This window comes from Octopus bimaculoides, chromosome 20 (assembly GCF_001194135.2).
Source record: "Octopus bimaculoides isolate UCB-OBI-ISO-001 chromosome 20, ASM119413v2, whole genome shotgun sequence".
NCBI classification, from domain to species: Eukaryota; Metazoa; Mollusca; class Cephalopoda; order Octopoda; family Octopodidae; genus Octopus; species Octopus bimaculoides.
Window position 1 is genome coordinate 9096918 of NC_069000.1, and position 21761 is coordinate 9118678.

General features: G+C 35.4%; 2 protein-coding genes across 6 annotated transcripts in view; one reads left to right on the top strand and one right to left on the bottom strand.

The window, feature by feature from the left end:
• The window catches only part of LOC106874759 (uncharacterized), a 259055-nt gene that overhangs the window by 227764 nt on the left and 9530 nt on the right, over positions 1-21761 (top strand). The gene's annotated exons all lie outside the window — the stretch shown is intronic.
• The window catches only part of LOC106874760 (zinc finger HIT domain-containing protein 2), a 43272-nt gene continuing 29200 nt past the window's right edge, over positions 7690-21761 (bottom strand). Inside the window, exon 12 of the mRNA XM_014922609.2 lies at positions 7690-7787. The gene's annotated coding sequence lies outside the window, so the exon portion shown is untranslated. The remainder of the gene's footprint in view (positions 7788-21761) is intronic.

Sequence of the window (21761 nt, forward strand, 5' to 3'; positions counted from 1 at the left end):
TGTGCATAATTGATCTCAAAAAGATGTAATGGCTTCTTGAGTAGAATGCAGGTTCGGTATGTGAAAACCAAATTTTCATTTTTTTTTTTCTTTTTCTTATATATATATATTTTATTTTACACCATACACACCCAGACCCAATTTTGCCTTATGCTCCCCGCCCACCCCTTCTAACAATATGGTTTGATAAAATTACTTTAGAATTTTTTTTTTTTTTAAAATCACACACACACACACAGTACAACAATTTTGGAATTTTAAAAGAATAGCCAAACATTAATGTAGATATTGTCTTTGAAAAACAAGGGTCTAAAGTCATTCCAATATCTTATCAAAGAATAAACAGTATTGATTGGGAAGTTTAGAAGGCATTGATTATGGGGGTTCACCATTATGCAGGTACATCACTGATGTTCTCGTATCCTTGGTTACAAAGCCTTGACGGATTAACCATCTGTGGTCATGTAATAATAATAATTTATCAGAACACCTCTAACCTACTTAATTATACCACACAATTTACATACTGAAACACCACGGTTCATTTTTCAACTGTTCAACTTTATCTTGGACCCTTATGAATTAGTGCCACTGATGCTCTCAATTCTCTTAACTATGGCTGTTACAAATAAGGGTAACTGAAAGTTAAATAAGCAAGGGGTCTATCAAAATTTTAGTATCACCACTAAAAAAGTGCAGAATAAGTAAATGCAAGTTCACACAACAATTGTGTCGTGCAGGGAACTAGACTGCAATTTTAACTTACCCGTCACAATTTATCTGGATTCAAACACACAATGCTACAGTAGTCATGCAGTGAATTAGTCTGGTAGCTGTGGAAATATCATGGGGATTTCCACCTCGTAATTTATCCAGATTGAAAGAGGTGTCAGACCGTCATTTGCCAGAAAATCAATGGTGTACCTGTATTTTTGATCAGATTTATTTATGAAAACCTTAACTGCAAATTAATTATTATTATTACATTTACTCTTTATGGTATATGCTATCTGCTGTGCCATGTGACATGAAAGTGCCTCAAATAATAATTGTCTAGATGTGAATTGGGTTCTGTTGAGCAACAGACATTATTCAAAGTTTCTTTTAATTAAGTGTTAAATTTATGTAGAATACTTAATTTGTCAAGTGTTTAATTGCCGTTGGATAAGTTAATTTATAAAATAATATGGATTTAGGATTTTAACTCATTTTGTTGGGAATTTTAAAAATATCTTTTACCTATATTACAGGTCACATTAATGCAGGAGAACGATCAGATATTTTACAATATTTAAAAAACACCAAACATCTATAGAAAATATTACCCTTAAGTGTCCTTCCATTCTACTATAAAGAACATACCACACACACACACACACATATATGTAGTCAAATGGATAATGGCACAAACAGCAATTTCAGATTTTTAAAAGTTCTTTTTCTAAAATACATTTTCTTTGGCTATTTATCTACCTGCTGGAATTACTGTTTTGTAAAGTACATTAGAATATGATTTGCTCTGCATTACACATGCTAAATTATTAATGATGCTCTTATTTTCTGTAATATATATATATACACACACACATACACAGCCCAAAACTTAGAATACAATTCATAGAGCAAGATATAAAGCTCTTGGTGAGTTGAGGTAAAGCAGACAGGCTTACTCAGCAACTCAGGTTTGGTTCCTAGTTTGGGGCCCCTTAATGCCCTTGAGAAAGGCATAATAAAAGTTGTTAGACAATCTTAATTCCCTTCCTGTTCTTGTGCTTAAAATTAAGGTATCATTATTACCAATACTTTATATAAGTTGTGACAAACAAGAAATCCATTTCATAATCAGTTCACAAGTCCAAAAAGAGAAAATTAATTAATTAACAAAAAGAAGCTCCCAAAGCAGATTCATGATTATAAAGAACCAGAAGAGGAAAAAAAGAAGATGCTGACTGAATTATTTTTGTGTATATTTTGAGTACTAAAAGAGGAATGCTTATTTTGATAGCATTTGAGCCTTCATACCTGTTCAGGGGATAGGAACAAGATAATACTTTACCACCAACATGACACAAACATGGACATATCGGGCCTTATTTTTCACCCCTATCCCTCTACCTGTAAATATTCACTCAACCATATCCCCCACCACCACCCCTCCGACTCAAGTAGGTGAAATAGTTTTTTGTTCCTTAACCCTAAGCTCCCCCTTTATCTTTGTATATAATAAATAACATTGGCTAGAAATTACGTAGATGACTTTGGAATTATTTTGAATGTAAGCTTCCTGTTGTTTTTAATTCTTTTGTCATTGTGATTGTGCCAAGTGCTATGTAGTTGCAGTAAGCTCTTCTTAGCAAAGCGAAGCAATTTTTTTGGTTTTGATTTTGGTTCTCAGTTGGAATTAAGAACTGACTTTCATTGCTAAACTAATGACCTTGAGAAAGGCATGCAGATTATGACCTCACATGTCTGTCTAACACATATTTATGAATTAGAATTATAAAGTGTCTATTTAGGCAATGAAAACATTGTCGTTACTAACGAGGAGAACTTTCAGATTCAGGCAGCGAAACAAGTCCGTCTCTTTATAACCTAACTTTACAACAGCTTTAAAGTGATGCAGGGTAGTCTAAAAACTGAACAGCCTCATATGTATCTATACAGAATTTCAGAGGAAACTTTAGTTTTTCAGTTTATTTTAATCATCGCAGCCAAGCCATTATTGGTTAGTAAAAATGAAGATGACATTTCTGTTTCAAAACCATTTTCTCTTAGTTACAGAAAAACAAAAAGCAAAGAAGCTTTTTGGGCAAATTGTCAACAAACTCTTTAGTGACAAATAGATAACTTCTTAATTCAATCATTAACCTCGATGCGATGTTAATCTTTTAATTTTGATTACCTAAGGGGGAAAATATCTCTGCCCACCTCTCTTAGCTGTCAATCAACATCTCATGGTTTACCCTTTTGAATATAAGCTTGTCTGAGACATTTATGCCATGCAAATGCTTTCTGCTGCATCTAACTTTAGCAATGTTGTGTCAAGTTGACTGTGTTATTCAAAATGGCTTTTGTAGGTTATTTATTTTATCTCATTCTCATTGAAAATGGTCCTAAAATCCTAACAGAGTTATTTGTTATTTAGGTTAATTCTATTAAAGACAGTTTACAGGTCTTGACTTTCTATTTCATAATCTACAACTTTCTGAAAAAGAAGCAATTTTTGCTCATTTTAGAACTGTTGTGTGACTCAAAAAATAACAAGGATTTTAGTTAGATTGAAAGCAAGAAGAGTTTCTAAACTGTTTTTGGGTTTTGCTTTAATGACTGGGTAAATTCATCTCTTATTATTATAATTATTATTAAAGTCAAAATTAAAAGAAGAGTGCCATTGTTATCTAGTGAACAAACCACCGCTTCATAGTTTCCTCGCTCACTCGATGGAGAAGGGATCGGGATGTCGCTGAGTGGTGGTTAGTTCACTAGATAACAATAGCACTCTTCTTTCAATTTTGACTATATCTTCAGGAGGAGTTACCTCAATCATCCTTTTTATATAATAATTATTATTATTATGTAGGCGAGCTGGCAGAATCGTTAGCACTCTGGGCAAAGTGCTTAATAGTATTTCATCTGTCAATAAATTAAGTACCAGTGAACCACTGGGGTTAATGTAATCAACTTGTCCCCTCCCTCAAAATTTCAGGCCTTGTACCTATAGTAGAAAGGATTATTATTATATTCATTAAAATAGTTATTTGTCTAGATCCAGATGTTTTGCAAGAAAAGAAGAGAAAATGGTTCAGAAGCCAGGTGAAACCAAACAAATAGCAATTTTCAGAATGAATTCAAAGTTTAGTCAACATACACCGAAAAGTTCTTTTTAAAATAGTTCAAGGAGTCAGTCCAAAACTTTCCAAAGTCATTTCAAATTTATTATGTTGCAAGGCAAGAAAAATAACACAAACATTTTCCTGTTATGTAGTGTGTGTGTGTGTATGTTATAAAACCATCTTACTGTAATTGGTTTTTGTAGTATTTTGCTCAAGATTTTCCTGTCTCTCTCTCTCTGATTTTTTTCCCACCTCATGCCATTTGTGGCCACAGGCTCAATTTCTACGTTGCACCTACACCCATTCCACATAGACAGACAGACATATGAATAAAAGCTTTAACAGTGCTCAACATTGACTGCTATAACTGTACATTCTCTCTCTCATATACATCAATCTGGCCTTTCCATATGATGATGATGATGTACCACCAGCTTTCATAGGAAAGACATACCTACTTTTCACAAAATTCATTTCACTTAATGAAAAAAAAACTGACAACTGCAAAAATGACGCAGCCGACAAGCGTGAAAAGTAATCCTGTATTAAAGAAAAAACAGTTGTGTGTTCAATGAACTGTAAACTAAACAAAAAAAAAGTGTATATGGAAGTTCTTTATAAATTGTCTTTTGTGTGTATGTTTTTTTATTTCCCCTCCCCCCAATTGTGACAGAAATAAATTAAGTGCCGAAAAGAAAACATGCCAATTTTACCTGGAAGTTTGTATAATATCTGCTGGTCAGTGAACAGGAAGGGAAGAAAATGTTCTGTAGAAAAAGAGTATCTTAGTTTTGATTTATCTGTATTAATAGCACAATTTCTTAAGTGCTTTGTTGTGACACATTTACCATTAACCAAATATATAACAATGTTAGTTCAACAGTAATTGCAAAAAAAAAAATTTTTTTCTTAAAAGTTTTCCTAAAAAAAAAAAAAAGCTATTGTTATTCCATATATAAAACTCTTTCACAAACTGAGACTTGGAATGAAAAAAAATAAGAGAAACTGTCCCCACCCCTTCCCCATTTTTTTTTTAAATGGTTAATTACATGACAACATAACATGTTAGCCATAAATTAGAATTTTATGTTGTCAGAATTCTAAAGAAAATCAAATATTTTGCTTTACTTTTACGTTAATTTTTCGTTTTTCCATTTTGACACTCTCTGGTAATATTAACTTTAATGTTTGTAGAATTGTAAATATTAATTTGATAATTAATTAATTAATTACCATCTGGAGTGAAAAATTTGGATGTTAATCAAGTCTAAAGTAAATGTCTTAGTTTATTTCATAGTTTTTTTTTAAAATCCCTCTTAATTAAATCTCCTCTTCCCCTGAATCTATTTCTTCTTGAGAGCAGTATTTAAGGCAAAACATTTTTAACTGAGTAAAAATGCTCTTTTCAGACTTTTTTTTTCCATTTTACATTGTGCAAAGTTTACAAATGCTATGCACTTTTTTGACCAGACTGATTATAATTTGACTTCACCCTCTGACAGTTCCAAAACAAAATCACTTTGACAATTTCCAGGTGTATCAAAATATATAACCCTAATTTTTGTACAATAATGTTAATATCGTTTTATAATAAAATACATTTAAATGGAAACTGTGTGCCTATCTCTGTGATATATTTGTATTAACAATTCTTATTAACACACATCAACTTTTAAATGATTTTTGGCTGCAGTATTTCTGCATTGTAGGAAATGGAGTAATTGGAGTAATGGTTACTGCCAAGACAGAGTGCCAAACTATTATTGCTTTACAGCATTCAATGTAATTTCAAAGGGTTCTGATTTCAAAATCCTTCAGTTCCAAGCTCGCATTTCTTTCCTTTGGGGACTGGGGCCAAGAAAACCAATACCAGTAGGGTCTTTTAAACCTATGATCAAAACCATTCCAGTTGTGGCCATCTCGTTTTTACTTCAGATTCAGCAAAGAAAGCATATGGCTAAGTGGTTAGGGTAGTCGGTCCAAGATGGTATGATCATGGGTTCGATTCCCGGCAGTGCATTCTGTCCTTGAGCAAGACACCTTATTTCACGTTGTTCCAGTCTACTCAGCTGGCAAAAGTGAGTGGTACCAGTAATTCAAAGGGGCCAGCCTTGTCACATCCTGTGTCCTGCTGAATCTTCCTGAGAGCTACATCAAGAGTACTTGTGTCTGTGGAGTGCTCAGCCACTTTCACAAGCAGGCTGTTCCATTGATCAGATCAGTTGAAACCCTCATCGTCGTAACCAACAGAGCACCAGTTACATTCAGCTGCTATTTCTAGCCAGTCGAGCACCTCTCATAGAGAGGTTCCATCATTGGTTCATTATTAAACGTTTGTTAGTTGTGAATCAAGATTTTCATACCGAATGACCTCACAAGTATTTTATTTCAATAATAATGCATCATGTGACCCTCTTCTTACATGCTTGCATTTTCCTCTGCTTATTTCATGTAATAATTCACATATGCACACACACATGCATGCACTCTCGTTTTATTTGATGAAAGCAGCATAAATTACTTCTAAAAATAAATCAATAACTGCACCCGGCATCTTCTTGATCACAGTGTTGCCAGTGCACAGTCGCCATTGTTCGGCGACTGCAGTGTTATGTAATTTAGCTTGTAGCTTCGTGTTCTCAAAACAAAAGTAGCAGAACAATAAAAAGGGGGTTCTTACTAAACTGAAAGCCGGAAAAAGGAAAGTCTCTTAAGTGTTGTCGATGCACATTTCCTAATATTATTTGCTGCCAGAATGGAGGAAAGTAATCCAGTACACCTTTAGTCCTGTTGGTTAGCTGAGTCAGTAGAGCATCAGACAAAATGCCATGTAGTATTTAGTCATAGTTTTTTTTACATTCTGAGTTCAAATCTCAGAGGAGGAAGGTTGACAAGTATATCTTTAATTCTACAGTTAATGGTGTTGGTTGTTTGAGCCAGTAGAGCATCCAACTAAATGCCATGTAGTAAGTATTTAGTCACAGTCTTTCACATTGTGAGTTCAAATCCCACTGAGGAGGGAAGTTGACGAGTATATCTTTAGTTCTACAGTTAATGGTGTTGATTAGTTGAGTCGGTAGAGCATCAGACAAAATGCCGTGTAGTAAGTATTTAATCATGATCCTTTATATTTTGAGTTCAAATCCTGCTGAGGTTACCTCACCCCTCATTCTGATGTGGTGGGGTTAGTAGAAAAATTAAACAGATTACCAACCACTTACTGAGAATTAATTCATATTGCTATTAAGCAAAGTGGTTGTAAAGTAGAAGAATAAAAATTACAGAAGAAAACTTGCTACACAGTCAGCATTTCTCGGAATGAGTAAAGAGGGGTATTCTATTAGAAGAAAATATTGATTTAGCAAAATTGGATTTCACTAAAAAATAAAAAGGATTTTTTTTTAAAAATCATGTTTCAAACCCTAAAAGTATAGCATTAGGTCCTGGGGCAAGACACATGTTGACTTCTTTCTGAGAATGTGTCTTTGGGGGGGAGGGGGAGGCACAACTTCCAATCTAATCCAGTGATGAAGCATCTATGCTGTAAATTGACCTGCTAAAAACTACTGCTAAATCTTCCTCAGATCACATGTCTTAAAACAGGATACACTGGATAACACAGTTTCTGATCTACAAAGGGAGAGGATGGATGGTCATAACTGGAACACTTATGATGAGAAGTCTGCTTGGTCAGGGCTTAGATTGGGGCTAAATAACATAATTCTCATTCTACAGTGAAGTATTAGAAAGTAAAGAAAATAACTATGAATCGCAAAAAAAAAAGAAAAACCGTTTGATGCATACAAGACCATGATTCTGGTTAGAAACAGAGGAGGAGAATTTGTCCATGTCTTACCTGCAGCAACTGTGTATGAAGAACATCGATAACATGGGTCTTACTAGTCTTGAAAAACTTGCCTTTCTCAAAGCCAAACCGTTGGTAGAAAATAACGACTGAAATGTGAGTTAAGAAAAGTTTGGCTATTATTTCTAGCAAGTGTAGTTGCTTAACATCTTGTTTAACATCACTAACAATTAGGGGGAGGGAGGGGGTAGGAATACATTATGTGATAGTGTGTCCTCTGGTCTCATGCCAGCTCCTGCCAGGCCGAACTATAAGAAGAAAATAAAAATGAAGACAGTGGAGTGTGATTTGATGGAAATTTGGCTGCTATTTACAGCAGATGTACCAACCATGTAAAGGTTCATTTGGCTCGTCAGCAACACCGATGAGGACAATAATGCTAATGACAGTGATGGTGGAGATACTAAAAGATCAATATTTTGTGATATCAGAGAATTCAGCTGTGAGAGAAAACTGATTAGCAATAAGATAAATAACAATAACATTTGTAACTGGGTTTACTCTTTCTGTAAATCTTCAAGTGGAAGCACTTGAACGACAGAGATTCCAATTAAATAATTCCCACCAACCATTTGTTAGTGAGTCTTCTTAAAGAGCTGTGGAAATATACTCTTTTAAGAACTACTTAATGGTTCAATAATTTGGAGCAAAGATGGCTAAATTAGCAAGTAGCTGCTGTTACTGTATCCACTGTTAACAAGGATGGCTAAACTGACAGCTGTTGAGACTGATAGAATAAGTTGTCATCAAGTATCCAATGCTTTTACAGTGCGTTGATGACACTTCAACAAAGATCTTCCCAATCAATCATAATTTCTCCCATTGGATGAGGCCACAACATTAATTCAATTTGACTTTCTCATAATGTTTTCTTGGCAGAGATATTGGGGTGGTTTGTAAATTGCCTCCCTCAACAGGATGGCTGTTGGCCCAGAAGATGCTCATCTGCCCTTCAACAGGTCTTATTTTTAGTCCTGACATCCTCCTTACAAGAGTAGCAAGCTACCCAAGTGAGGGAGCCAGTTTGATCACTGACCATTTGACAATGGAACAGGTAATACTGGTTTACATGGCACCAGTAGCAGGCCTCATCAGCCCGTGATGAGATCCCCTAACCTAACCTCAATAGAATAAATACTGGGGTTGATTTGTTTGACTAAATCTACAAGATGGTGTCCCAGCATGGTTGCAGTCCAGTGAATAAAACACATAAAAAATTAAAGAAATCCACAATTTGTAGTAAAGATGGCTAAACTGACCCCCTTCCTCAAAATTGCTGACCTTGTGCCAACATTTGAAACCAATATAATACATATATATATATGTATAACAATGAGAATGAGTGCTCAACACTGCATTGGTGGATAAAATTTGTGTATTGAGGTTACCATTGCTTAGCGATATTTCGTCTCTGTCTTTACATTCTGAGTTCAAATTCCGCCGAGGGTGACTCTGCCTTTCATCCTCTTGGGGGTCGATAAATTAAGTACCAGTTGTGTACTAGGGTTGATCTAATCGACTGGCACCGTCCCCCAAACTTTCGGCCCTTGTGCGAAGAGTAGAAAAGAAAAGAATATACATAAAGCAACAGCTAAAACCTAAGAGTAAAACTGAAAATCTATATATGTCTGTATACACAAATATTTTTAAACACACACATTTCAGTGTGTATATACATATGTCAATATGTAAAAGGAGCCAACATACGAACAATTTCAACATGGCAAGTGCTTTAGGCTAGTTTTAATGTCCCAGAAAGTAGACTAGAGATTGGAGACCAACATGGCAAAACTCTTAGAAATCTATGCAATTTAAAGAATGTCTTGGTGTAATCCACAATATACTTTGACAGGTTTAAGATGATAAAACCAGATGAGTTACTATATACCAGCCAGTTACAACAGGCTTAAACATTCCAGCACCTCGGATGGCTCTTTTCCAGCTTGTTAAACTAAAACTGATATGACCATATAAAACTAAGAGCCTGCTAGTCTGTAGCATTGAATTTCAACGGATTTCACTATATGGAACTATCAGCTATATCATATGCCAGCAGGTGATAGTCATTAACAAGACAGGATACAGGAAGTTTAATACTGGCTTTCACCTGTCATAACTGCAATCCAATATTGCCCTCATTTTAACCATGTGTGCACATACATTACAAAAAAAAAAAGAGATAAAAATAAAAATGAGAAAATAACCATAAAATATACCATTCCCCTTTTCTACACCCTGAAACTTATTAGACACCAAAACACTTGGACTACTGCTTGTATGTGTCTCGCATGATCTGTCGTATAAAACTACTGCATGGTTTTCATTGTTGATGTTGTTTAGCCACAGGTCAACATTTGATCATAGGCAGACCAATGATCAAAAGTGTAACCAGCTGTGACCAGCCAGTGATTATTCTGTTTTTGTTTTGTTCTTGTTCTTTTAGCTATTTTGTTTCAGGTGTGCAACACAGTGTGTGAAGGCAAACATTATCCAATGTGTCCCTTTAATTGTTTCTTCTAAGAAGGTAAGTGTATTTATTATTTCAGCAAAATTCAGCTGGTATTTCTAGCAGTTCCGGCAGTTGTACAAAAGCTTCCTTGTTCATTTGTTTTAGATCTTGCCTTGTCTCTTGACAACAGAAAGTTACCCCTTTAGCCTGTATAAGCAACAAAAGGTAACATTTATCCCCACTTAAAAACATGGTTATTCCGTTAAAACAAACTTTACTGTGGTAGATACCATGGGAGAAACTCTTGTATTATTTTTGGTGCAAAATGCACTCTTGTTTATATTGCTAGCAGGGAGATAAATCCCTTCTACCCCCAGCACCGAGACCACAAGGTTGCATGATTTCAACCTTCAAACAACATATAGCAATAACTTTTGGATGTGAGCAACAGATAGCAACAGCTTTTAGCTAACAAAAACAAATAGAAAGTAATAATTGCCAACCTATCTATATAAGTAACATATAGCAACAACTATCAGAGAGTATGAACCAGAGATAACAACAACTAAACATATGAAATATAAGCAATAGTTTGCAACAGTTATCAACATTTATATATTTCAACTGGGAGTAACAACCTGAAACAATTGCAGTCAAAAGAGAGCAAGAAATATTAATTGTTATTAACTAATAAATACTAAAAATTGATAAATTTAATCATCTAAAGAATTATAACAGTTACAAAACAAACAAATTTATAAATAAATGTGATAATCGATTCTATGATTCTGGCAATTAGAAATCTTAATTACATTTTTCGTTAGATTCTAACAAATTTCAAGTTGATTTTTACTAATAGTTAACAACACAAGTCTTTAACAGTTGGAAATTCTGTTTTTTTTTGTTTTTTTTGTAAACCAAATTCTAACAAAATATAACAACATTTATTTTCAAGCAACGTAAAATTATTGATTTTCTTTGAATTTTTTTTTTATATAGTTTTGTTTTTTTCCTTGAATTAAATGCAGGAATTTCAAATTTCTCTCAACCCACCAACCCCAACCTTTCAAAAATTTTGATAGTAATATGTGTGTTCTATGCCATCTTTTGAAAAGACTTTAAAAAAAAAGAAAAGTAAAAATATGTAAAAACAAAAAAAAAAAATTGCTATTACAATATTTCAATGAAATGAAATAGTTGCAAGCTTTGTTATTATTTTTCTTTCTTCCTGTTAATTTAGTTTCCCCTTGCAGCTATTGAGTAAAATCTTTTAGATTTGCTGTATACACTTCAGTAAATTATGAAACATAGTCAAGGTTCATACAGCATGGCAAGTAAACGTATAGAAAACTTGATAGATCTAAGAGATTATGCCATGCCTTCGGGGTAAATAATAATAATAATAAAGATAATCTTCTATGCCATTCACTTTAACTCATCTTTTCATGTTGTTTGAAAAGAAAAGAAAATTACCAACAGTACTTGTTGATGTTGTTGTTGCTGTAGTGGTGGTGGTGGTGGTGGTGGTTTAGTTGCAGCTCAGTCCTGATAAAGTAGACATACGATGAAAGACAATCCCAGGTGTGACCATCCCATCTGATTTTCAGGCATCTATCATTCAGTTTAGCACCACCACCACATGGCTCTTGAGTGTCTTTAGCAGAGACCTTTCTGCAGCAAACATTCGGACCAGATTTTCAGTCTGAGGATATTTTCTATGGCAGGAGCCCTTCCTGCTACTAACCTTCACTCGTTTCCTAGTAAAATAATATTTCTCCATAACATGACCAGACATGTTTTGATGGAAGATTGGAAATGAAGGACACTGCTTGCAATGACAGTGACATTTGTTTACAACTACCATGCAAAGTGAAGCCAAGGTAATAGTAACTAACACACACACACACATGTATACAATGGGCTTCTTTCAGTTTCCATCTATCAAATCCACTCACAAGACTTTGGTTGGCTTAGAACTGTAGTAGAAGACACTTTCCCAAGGTGCCATGCAATGAGACTGAACTCAGGACCATGTGGTTGGGAAGAAAACTTCTCGACCACACAGTTACTCATTTCAAACTCAGAACACAAAACTTCAGATGAGATGTGTCCGAAGGTGCCCCATCCCATACTCTAACAATTCTGCCAGTCCACCCATCCAGCACCCCTAAAAGAACGAATGTAAAGTGGACCTGGTTGAGATTTGAGCTCAGAATGCTGCAACAAAGGTCACAAGTTGTTTTATCCGATGCTCCACTGATTCTGCTAATTTGCCACCTCATTTCTAAAGATGACATTAATAATCCACAAGATGATAATCTTAAAAGAAATCAATTTGTATGTCTCAGTGCACATTAGTCAATGTAATTATATTAATTAACCAATAACTCATTATCTCACCTAGGTGTGATAAACAGAATGAAAAACTTGATTATTTTTCTAATTAATTATATACATCAAGGGGGTGTTGACATTAGGAGACAGTTTCTTCTTATTATGTTAGTTCACAACTAAATATTTAGCAATTATGCGGTTTATTATGTTCCGGGTTCAAATTTTGCCAAGGTCGACTTTGCCTTTCATCCTTTTGGGGGGTCAATAAATTAAGTACCAATTGCGTACTGGGGTCGATGTAATCGACTCACCTCCACCCCACAAAATTGCTGGCCTTGTGCCAAAGTTTGAAATCATTATTGTTTGGTTTATTGGCAATTCCAGTAGAGTTTTTGAAAAACTACTTTGCAGTATTTTGTTGCAAACCATTACATTCTGGGTTCAAATTCTGCTGAGGTCGACATTGTCTTTCAACCTTCCAAGATCAGTAAAATAATGCACCTGTCAAAATTGAGGCACCAGTCAAAATTAAGGCAAGTATTAAAAATCAATTATACAGGGAGTGGTAGTCTGATTTGTAGAATCAGAGAAACACAAGCCTTACTTGTCTGGGTGTTTCTCTGCTCTACCCACTAGGCCCCTATTTTATGTGTATAATATTACATGTGTGTGTGTGTGTATAGAGAGAGATATGTGTTGGCATTGTTGTCATGGCCCTAATTGAACAGCCCCTTAAATGATGGCATTCTGGTGGTGACCACTTCATCTTTTTATTTTAGAAGTATGTAAAATGACACTGTCCAATACAGCCTTCCATTTTTAAGATGGAAGGTTGTAATTTGAGGGAATTCAGCTTCTGTTTCTAGCAGTGAGAGTGACCATGTAGAGGTTTCCTCATTGGAATGCGTCTGTATAATTAAATTGTGTACATGTACATGTTGATGGAATTGTGTGCACTGCTGAATGTGTGTGCATGTGTGAGTAACCATATGATTGGTATATATCAATACATGTTTGTGTGTGTGTGTTGGTGCATATGCATGCGACTGTGTGCATAAGTTGGCACTACTTCTGTGCTTGTGTAGACATAAGTGCATGCATGTATGTGTGTATATGTATATATGCATAATAATATTATGTGTGCATGAATCTACATCTATGATACTCATGTGTGTGTGTGTGTGTGTGGGTGTGAGAGAGACTAATCATTTTATTGTATATGTCTGTGTATAATTTCTGTAATTTAACTTTTGATGTTAAAAAAATATGATAGAAACAAAAGACCACCTGCACACCCACCTACCTACCCATTTTTTTTTTCTCTCTCTCTCTCTCTCTCTCTTCCCAAACATCAGAAGAATTCTATTGAATTCTTCAGTTCAAAAATAAAACCTAACGATGTTTTAATCAGCTATTTCTTCAGAAATTCTTTATAAAAGAGAGCCAGCCCTGGCAGATACATCAGACATCAAATTAATTCTACACCTGACCTTCTTGAGAAAAAGTCAAACACACACACACACACACACACACACACACACACCTGTACATCATGCATGCCCTCAAAAGCTAATTAGTAAGATGAAATTTTTTGACTTAATTACCATGTAAAATTGTAGATTATTATAATTATTTTTGTAGTGGATTGGTAGAACTGTTAGAATATCAAACAAAATACTTTATAATATTCCTTCAGGCTCTTTTGCACTCTGAGTTCGAATCCTGCCAAGGTCAACTTTGCCTTTCATCCATCTGAGCACATCCTTACGGGGCTGATAAAGTAAGTAAGTACCAGTTGAGCACTGGGGTCGATGTAATCAACTTACTCCTTCCCCGGAAATTGCTGGCCTTGTGCCAAAATGTGAACGCATGATTATAATTATAATTATTATTATTAAGGCAGTGAGCTGGGAGAATCCTGATTGGCAAAATGCTTAATTGCATTTCGTCCATCTTTGCATTCAGAGTTTAAATTCCACCAAGGTTGACTTTGCCTTTCATCCTTTCAGGATCGATAAATTAAGTACCAGTGAAACACTGGGGTCAGTGTAATCCACTTGTCTCCTCCCCACAAAATTTCAGACCTTGTACTTAAAGTAGAAAAGAATATTAATGTTTGATTTGTGAGAGATTTAACTGTTATTTCTAGCAGGCCAAATGGCCATATTGAGGGTCTTTCATTGCCTCAATAACAACACTGTGATAAGATGACAAAGAAAAACAAAACAAAAAAAAAGTCATCACAAAGTTAATCCTTTTGCATCAAAAAGCCTCTAATACATTTGATAAAAAATAATAAAAAATAAAATCCAGTGAAATATATTGATCTAATACCAATATTTATCTAATCACTACAGGGACTGCTAAATGGTTGTTTTACCTACGGGAAATAGCAGCGAAATTTCCCTCAAATCATACCTAGTATCTTCAACAACAACAAAATAAAAAAATGGAAGGACACATTGAATAATGTAGTCCGAGATACTCTGTGCTAGGAAAAAGAAAAAAAGATATGGTGATCAAAGCTGAAATGTCTTTTATCATAGATCTGTATGATGAGGGACTGCCTGGGGCTAAAACACTAACAATGACAGCAACAACAACAACAAGAGGGAATCATGTTACATCATAAAGCAAACAGTATATTTGCTTTAAAAAAAAAAAAGGGGGAAAATCCACTGAAATCTATTGATCTGATGCTAATATTTACCTTGTCAAGCAACTTCACTTTAGAGAGCAAACAGTTCCATTTGTAAAGCAATTCCTTTCACCAAACTACCAAACACTTAGAGCTATTAGAATGGTTAGAATGCTCTGGCAGCAACATCCCACCCACAAAAAAAAAAAAAAAGTTGGGGTGCATTGGTGCTGGCATGGTTGTGTGGTAAGAAGCTTGCTTCCCAGCCACATGGTTCCGAGTTCAGTTTTAACTGTATGACACCTCGGGCAAGTGTCTTCTATTATAACCTTGGGTCAACCAAAACCTCGAGTTGATATAGTAGATGGAAACTGAAAGAAACCTGGTGTGTGTTTGTGTGTGAGTGTACATATATGTGTGTGTCTTTGAGTTTGTGTTTGTCCCCCACCACTGCTTAACAACTGTATGTATGTAAATGTATATGTATACATCCCTGCATGACCCCTTGGGCAAGTATCTTCTACTATGGCTTTGGGCCGACCAAAACCTTGTGAGTGAATTTGGTAGATGGAAACTGAAAGAAGCCTGTCATATGTGTGTGTGTGTGTGTGTGTTTGTGTACCTGTGTTTGTGCCTCCATGACCCCCTTCGGTCATGACTGACCATGGGATTGCACCTAGAAAGTTACCCTCCTAGGCACAAGTCTGGGCAAGGTTGTTTATGGAAGATCAGCAATCGCACATGTATACCGGCCTCTCTCTCTCCATACCACCAGTGTTATCCTTTATGCATAGAAATAAAGTGAAATTATATTTGCTTTTACATGTGGAAAATGGATAGTAGTTTAGCTTCAGGACAGCATTAATTGAGTGGTGTTTCAGCTGACCATCCTCTTTTCTTTCTTTTTTTTTTTTTTGTCCAAGACCCATCCTCCATAGCAGAAGTGTTAAGGCCACATTCCCTGGTGTAAAGAATTGGTCTGCAAAAGTCCCCTGCAGATGTCACACAAAAGACACTCGTGCCAGTGCTACATTTTAAACACTCAACACACACTGTAAAGTGGTTGGCATTAGGAAGTGCATCCAGCTGTAGAAACGAAGCCAAATTAGACTGGAACCTGATGCAGCTCTTCTGCTTGCTAGCTCTAGTCAAACCATCCAACCCATGCCAGCATGGAAAACAGGCATTAAAGGATGATGATGATGATGATGTCTAGAACTGCCAATGTCTCATGTGCTCTTCTCATTTTTTAAGATGGTAGGCTATAATTTCATGGCACTTGGCTGCAATTTCTAGCAGAATAAACAACTATATAGAGGCTCCCCACCACGACCACCACTGAAAGTATGTAATTATACATGCTGAAACTTAATTTTCCGTTCTCATTTCAATTTCCTGATCGTTTTCTGATCAATAGTCAATATGTAGTACCTAGTGAAGATATCAGCCTGAAAGGAAGTTAGCTGCTGGACATTGGCAGTGATCCAGAAGACAAATTAATTAGCGAGCTTTCGAGAAAGGACCTGCATTTGTTAAAGATTAATTCAATCTCTCTTCCTTCCACACACACAAAACAACCCCCCCCCCCCCAAAAAAAGCAGAAAATTTCAAAATCAATACATTAATCATGCTTGTGACTAAGAATTAAAACCATTTCTGATATGAATAGGCAGACATATCTAATATATTTCTAAGGTTGAATATGAAGAATGGTCGTGTGTGATCATTGTGATGATATGCTATCATATTCCACTTCCATTTTAGCTAACATGAGCCAACAAGTGTGCCTGTATGTTGTGGCTTGCTCTGCTAGAAATAGCAGTCGAAATCCTCTAAAATCTTTATCCTTTGTCATTTACTTATTTCAGTCAGTATTGTGGCCATAGGTTGTACTTCTACATTACACAAAATATTTGAAATTTTTTTTATATAATTCCAAATAATATGTAATTACAAAAACAATAAGCTAATTACAAAAACACCAAATGGCTATGGAAATCCGGCAAGGATTGAAAAAAAATAGATACCAAAGGGGTCTATAGGTTTAAAATAGTTGAAAATCACTGATTTTGAAGCTCCATCATTGACTGGTAATCCAAGACAGACCACCACTACCACCTCTAACCTAATATATCTCAAAGCAATCATGTTGCTACAGCAGTAATAAAGTCATTGGTCTTTTTTATTCTTTTTACACTCATTTTTCTATTTATCCCATGGTTTAAGTAGAAAAATGTAAAAGCAAGGAGAAATGCTCTTACTACAAAGAAAATGAACTGCAGGTTAAATAATATTATCATAGCATTGAACAAACTAATATACTTTCCATCGTTAGTGACATAATTTAAACTATTTTTATTACATACATTTCAGACCCATGCAGATTAAATTATCAGATAAAAGTGGACAGCTTTATACTTTGTATGGTCTTAACAGGATATTACTAGCTTCTTAAGGATTTAATAACAGATTCCTGCAAATAAGCATATCAAGACAGTTCTTTCCTGTATATCATGAGATATATTCTCATTTCTCCACTTGCTAGCCAAGATATTAAATCTCTGAGGTAAAGGCGATCACCAAAAATTTGATCTTTAGAAATAGCTGGTCTCTTATCTGAATTTAATTCATAAATATTCATCACTTTTGTGAATTAAATTCATAAAGAGAACAGACAACAGAAAAGTTTTGATTGATAAATTATAGATATTGAAAAACTCATTTCAATAACAAATGAAAAGCCAAAAGAATTTTCTCATAATTTTTATCCATTATGGCATTGCTTGTGTGGGTTGGACTTCCAGCCAAGTGGTTTCTGGTTCAGTGTTCAGTCCCACTGTGTTGTACCTTCAGCAAGTGTCTGTCTTGTATCATAGCTCCATGCTGACCAAAGCCTTGAGTGAATCTGGGAGATGGAAACTGAAAGAAGCCCATCACACATATGTATGGATATATACATGTATATGCATATGTATGTATGTATGTGTGTGTGTGTGTGTGTGTGTGTGTATGCATGCATCTATGTATGTAAGTATGTCTGTGCTTGTGTGTTCTGTTGACTTGGCATCCTAAACGAGCATCACCATCATAAAAGTAATGTCATTCATTTCCAGTTTTCCATGAAGAACATGTCTAGCCATGGTGAAATATTACTTGCTTGGAAACATGAAGGTTGGCATCCAGCATAGAAAATCTGCCTCAACGAAATTGTCTGAACCATGCAAGCTTAAAAAAGTGGATGTCAAAACGATGACGATGGCTTTTATTAATCCATTGTCTTTTTGACAAAAGAAAAACATAGAAATTTCTATAGTGAGATTGAACCAGAAACCACTTGGTTGGAAGTCCAACCCACACAAGCAATGCCATAAACTTATTTGATGGATAAAAATTATTTGAAAATTCTTTTGCCTCTTCATTTGTTATTGAAATTAGTTTTTCAATATCTATAATTCATAGATATTCTATAATGGTACTGTTTTGATGGGGCAATATTCTTAGAATGGGATTGTGTTTATGATTATACAACTATTTTAGTGCCAGTAATCTTAAATAAGTGTCATGTTTAGGAACACATTATTGTAACAAGGACCAACAATAGCAACACTGTTAAATTACCAAATACAGACATCTCCCACATTACCCATAAAGAGCTAGGGGGTATTAAACTGATTGACAGATTAAGTCTACCCCACCCCAGAATAGGAAAGATCTCTCTGACATGCTTTCAAACACATTCAAATGCCATCTTTCACTTCCAATGCTTCAAGCAATCCAAAGCAATGGTACAGAAAGAAAACACTTGTCCAAGGTGCCATACAGTAAAACTGAACCCAAAACAACCCAGCTCCAAAGCGAACTTCTTAGCCATATGGCTATTCCTGCAGCCATAGGATAATAGATCTGAACATTAATGCTAAGTCGATAAGAACGAAGGAACTCAAATACAATCTGACTATTAATTAAGAAACAATTGTCAATGTGTGTATTATTCAACACAACAAGCTGCCATTTTTTATGACAAAATATAGCGCTTCTTGCCAAAGGAAGTTAAGAAAGCTTTCTCCATTTAGCAGTTGATTGGCAGGTTTTGGAAGCATCTGTTGCTAGAAACCAGTAGAACAATAACACATTATATTAAAGAAAAAATTTTTCATTTGTGACCCACAATCAAATATTGATTGCTAGTACCCAGCAGTTAACCATTTGCTCAAATTAGTAGTGGTTGCTAAGCTGCAAAAGGCTTCAGAAACAGTTTATTAACGGAGCTTCGTTAGCGGTAATTTGCTGAAGAAGTTCAGTGAAAGACAAGGCAAATAACTGTAAATGTTCGTTAAAAGCACTTAAAGTGTACACTGTTCCACAATCTAGTTTGTATTCTTGAAGCACAAGTACAACTCTTTTGATAGGAAGCTCTTCAATCAATACGTTCATTTCATTTAAGCAATACTTCATCCTAAAGAAACCGCTAACTTTTTATTCTTTTTACTATTATATTTATTTATTGTTTATCATGATTATTAAGGTGGTGAGAAGGCAGAATTGTTAGCACGCTGGGAAAAATGCTTAGCCGCATTTCAACCATTTTTATTTTTGATAAAATATTCACTAAAATAATTTGTGTACAAATGAAGCACCTTGGCTAATGATTTATCAAGAATCAAGCATGACAGTCCAGCATTGGTGACAGAATGGAACAGTGGTCACAATGTCCTATTGATTCAGCTAAATGTGGTTCTCGGTTAAATTTTAAATCTGTATGCAAATATTCTCGTTACAAGTCGTTAAAACTGTGATTCATCAAATCCCATGGCTTAACTGGATCACCATTTGAATTCATCAGTATCAGAGAGATTAAGCCGTTCAATAACGACAGGTAAATATGAGATATTTCAGTCGTAAAGCAAGTGCTAACACATTCAGTGCAGTCAATTGTAGCAGCTTCCCCATTGTGTTTCGGCGTTGCAAGCCATCAAAGCAACTTCCTGTAATCACTCACGAGATGTCCACAACTTCAATTGTAATTTTGTTCTGCCAGGAACAAGCAACACAATTAGAGTTATTATGTAAGTCTCACTGAATTAATCACGTTCGTCAACTTGTCCAGCTTCGTCAACTCACGCTAATGAAATCTTTGTCATTGTCGCTAAAACCAAAACTGTCCACCACCACCACCACCACTATCATCATTATTTCTTTCTTTAATGATTTCATTCATTAGAACTGGTTTGAGATGGTTCGTTTCATTCATTCTAGAACCACATTGTATTTTTTCTTCAAATTCCACCCACATCTTTTATCAATAAACACATAGAAAAAACAAAACAATTTTCTAATTATTCTATGAGATGTGGTGGTCAGAAAATTCGTAAAGGTTACTTTATGAATGTAACACAAATGTCATTCATAAAATGAAGACACAGTCTTTGGCAACATGACTTAACTTAATAATTGATGGATAGCTAAAGGACCAGGGTCAGTCTCAGTCTCTCTGGGCAGAGACCTTAAATATATTGACCCAAAGTATTCACATACTTTTGATCATAAGTCTGTTCTGTTCAGTCAGGACTTTAGCCACTAGGGTGGTAGGGGTGGTCCACCCCGGGTGGCACTTTTGGGCCTGCTGTAGGCAATATGTGTTTTTTGTGGGGTCCGGGGGTGGCAAACGGTATGTTCGCCCCGGGCAGCATACACTCTAGCTATGCTAGTGCCTGTGGCTATACAAAAATAACTACAATTGCTCTCAAAGCATGGAAATGTCTAGATTAACTATAAAAAAAAATAATAATTTTTTAAGTAAAAGAAAAGAAGGAAATCCCAACCTGCTAATAAGATAAAAAAAAAAAAACATCATAAAAACGAAAAAAATAGATGCAAGACAATGAAACAAAAACAACAAAGTATAGAAATAAATAAAAATAACATGAAAATAAGGTAAGAGCAGCAACTGATAGCAACTGAAGTTAACTACGTCTGTTAGAAATATGTTACACCAATGTGTCTTCTTTGTCTATCAGAGCAAACAAGGCAAATGATATTGTGTATTATAATATAGTATAAGATAGGTTTGATGAAGATAATCAGCTCATTACATGCCTGAATGGACAAGTGGTGGTGGCGGTGGTGGTGGTTAGCAGTGTTAGTAATAGTGGTGGTTGTGGTGGTGGTCAGCGCATTTGTTGTTTGCATGTGGCAAAGCGAAGTGAGGGGACAGTTGGCTCACATAGAGAACAACTGAGTTAGCAATGCATGGCATTTCAGAAGTTTTAATTAAAAGTTAAGGGGACATGGAAATTTTCAGAGAGAGAGAGAGAAAGTGATTGAGAGAGAGTGTGTGTGAGAAAGAGAGAGAGTGTGTGTATGTGCGAGTCATTATCACTGTCATCATCATAATTTAATGTCCATTTTTCATGCTGGCATGGCTGTGTGGTAAGAAGCTTGCTTCCCAACCTCATAGCTTCAGGTTCATTCCCACTGTGTGGCGCCTTGGGCAAGTGTCATCTACTATAGCCTCAGGCCAACCAAAGCCCTTTGAGCAAATTTGGTAGATGGAAACTGTGTGTGTGTGTGTGTGTGTAAGTCTTCTCTTGACATTATGTCCTAATTGAAAACAAACATCACCGTTATACAGTCAATGTCATT